General features: G+C 47.9%; 1 pseudogene; it reads right to left on the bottom strand.

Annotated features, from left to right (window-relative positions):
* Positions 1-580: 580 nt before the first annotated feature.
* LOC123186857 (desmethyl-deoxy-podophyllotoxin synthase-like) lies at positions 581-2,368 on the bottom strand (annotated as a pseudogene).
* Between the last annotated feature and the right edge of the window lie 341 nt (positions 2,369-2,709).

Genomic DNA, 2,709 nt, shown 5'->3' with positions numbered 1-2,709 from the left:
ATCAAAAACCAGTTTATTTTATGAGAAAAGTTGGTCCGTAAACTAAACCAGATGCAAACAGTGCAAAACCTTAGATAAATAAAAAATCACCAAGCTACATTTGGCCTAGAGCATGCCAAGTCAGTAACCTAATGCTGATTGCACGTTAGACGCACCTACGAATGCTTGGGCGAGGCCGTAACTATTAGCAAAATCGGTCCAAATGACCCAGATTTCATCAGATAAACCTAGCAGTACATCTTCCAAAAGGACCAAAAAGAAAAAATAAGAAGAAACTATAGGTCAGTCCTTGCATTTTACACGGAGGATATCAAACCACGAAACTAGATTGAAATTTGGTCCGTACAACATGCATCAATAAAGCTCTTGATTCTCAAAAAAAATAACTAACCCATCGCCACCAGGGGCAATTTAAAAAGTGCAAACTTCGTGTTTTGGTACAATCAGTAGTTTGTGCCATCCACCATAATATATTGCAAGTTCAGCGAGGTTCTTTTATTCTTATTGGTGCAATGATACATATTGGTATACTCAACAAAAGTAGAGACATATCTACGTGGCAATGCACGTCCATCTATGTCTATGTGGCATGGAAACCTCCACGGGAAATAGGTATCAATTGTAGGTCATATTTTCTTCCAACGATGATCCCGTATTTCTCGGTCATGTCCAAAAATTGCGGGTTTGCCTTGCCAAGAACCACCCAGTCAAAGTGGTAGAGAAGATTTGCCAAAGCAATCTCCATGGTTGATGTGCCGAAAAGTATCCCAGGGCACTGCCTCCGACCAGCACCGAAGGGGGTGAATTCAAAGTATGTCCCGTTGTAATCCATGTTATTGTTCTCAAACCTTTCAGGCTTAAACTCTTCAGGGCTTTCCCAACAATTTGGATCCCTGGAAACCGCAAAAGCATTAATGTATACATTGGTGCCCTCAAGCATGTCAAAACCCATAACTTTACGGTCTTCCCTGGCCCTGCGGGGGATCAAAGGACCAGGTGGATGCAATCTAAGAACCTCCTTAATGATCATCCGCATGTAGTGGAGTTCAGCGAGGTCACTATTAGTAATCACAGCTCGATCTTGACCTAGAACCTCTCGGATCTCAAGCTGTGCTTTCGCCATGGTTTGGGGATGACGAATGAGCTCAGCCATAGCCCACTCCAAGGCAACTCCCGTGGTCTGAGTGGCACCTGCAAATATGTCCTGAAAAAAATGGTTGTGGTATGTATGTTTATAGATTATAGACGTATATGTAGTAGTATGAAACAAAAAATCAATTCATAACCAACAATTTATGTTTATTAATGACAAAAGTCGACACTAAGACATGTATGAAAGGATGAATCTAGGTTTTTTTTTGCATTTAAACTTTGCAGATATGATATCACATAATCAGTTAGCTATGCAACATGAATTGTAAAGATATAGGCAAATTAATAAGAAGTATAAAGAAAATTACTCACAAACAAGACGGCGCCTATACTCTCAGTGGTCATAGGGAATGTGAACGTGTCCTCCTCCTGCAGCCTGAGCAGCACGTCCAGCAGGTCGTCGTCGTCGTCGGTGCTGGAGGCACCGTCCTGTGCGGCAGCTCGCGCCGCCTTGCGCCCCTCAATGACGTCGGCATTGATACGCTGGATGTGGCCATAGCTCCTCCTCATGTGGCGCTCGCCGTTGCTCAGCCACCGAACCAGCCACGATGACGGGAAGAGGTCGACGAGGCAGAAACCACCTAGCAGCACGAACGCCTCATCCAGCTCCCGGAGGTACTCCTCCTGCTGCGGGAACTTGCCGCCGAACACCGCCCGTGACACCACGTCGTTGCTGAGCGCCATCACCTTCTCGCTGACGTTGACGGCGGCACCCGTGGAGGCTGCGGCGGCGACGTAGCGGAGCAGGTTGCCCACCTGCTCCGGCCTGATGCCGTCCATACGCCTCACCTGCTTGGAGCTGAGGAGCTCCATGGTGCAGACCTTGCGCATCTGGCGCCATGGGTCACCATAGGGGGCGAAGACGATGCCCCTACCGCCGCAGCCGAAGATGTCCAGCGTCGCGCTGTGAGGCCGGCCAGCGAAGGCGAGGTCGTTGGTCTTCATCACCAGTGCCGCCGCCTCCGCGCTGGAGACGATCACCGTGGGGACCCTCGCCGAGCATAAGATGCATCAGCGGCCCATGCCGGCGAGACATCTCCATCATCCTGCGGTGAGGGAGGACGCTGGCGACGTGGTGCAAGCTGCCGATGATGGGAAGAGTCCATGGCCCGGGAGGAAGCTGTGGCTTTCTCTTGCCCCCGGAGAGCTTGCGAAACCAAAGGGCCACAAGCGTGCATAGAGCTATGAAACACAAACTTAACCAGCCCTCCATGGCAAGCAGCTTGTTGGCAAGTGCAGCTTGGATAGAGACACGGTACAAGTATTGTGATGTGACCACCTCCAAGTTCTGTTGAAACTCTGGACCTGAAGACTCATGAACTGGCTAGTGTATGCACCTATATACTAGTCGAGATTTATGGGTGTACAGAACTAAATTATTGGCGGCTAGAATGCTGATGACAAAATTTATTGGTGGCTAGATTTCTAGTGACAAAAATAGTGTACAGTTTGAGTCCTAGGACTTTTTGAGTCCCAATTTATAGTCTTAGTTCCTAAAAAGTCCCTACCTGTTTGGTTCCTTTTAGGAATTTTAGTTCCAATAATTATAAGTCCCTA

Source organism: Triticum aestivum, chromosome 2A (genome assembly GCF_018294505.1).
Source record: "Triticum aestivum cultivar Chinese Spring chromosome 2A, IWGSC CS RefSeq v2.1, whole genome shotgun sequence".
Taxonomy (NCBI): domain Eukaryota; kingdom Viridiplantae; phylum Streptophyta; class Magnoliopsida; order Poales; family Poaceae; genus Triticum; species Triticum aestivum.
Note: the sequence above shows the minus strand (reverse complement) of the source record. Positions and strands in the feature narration are given on the sequence as shown.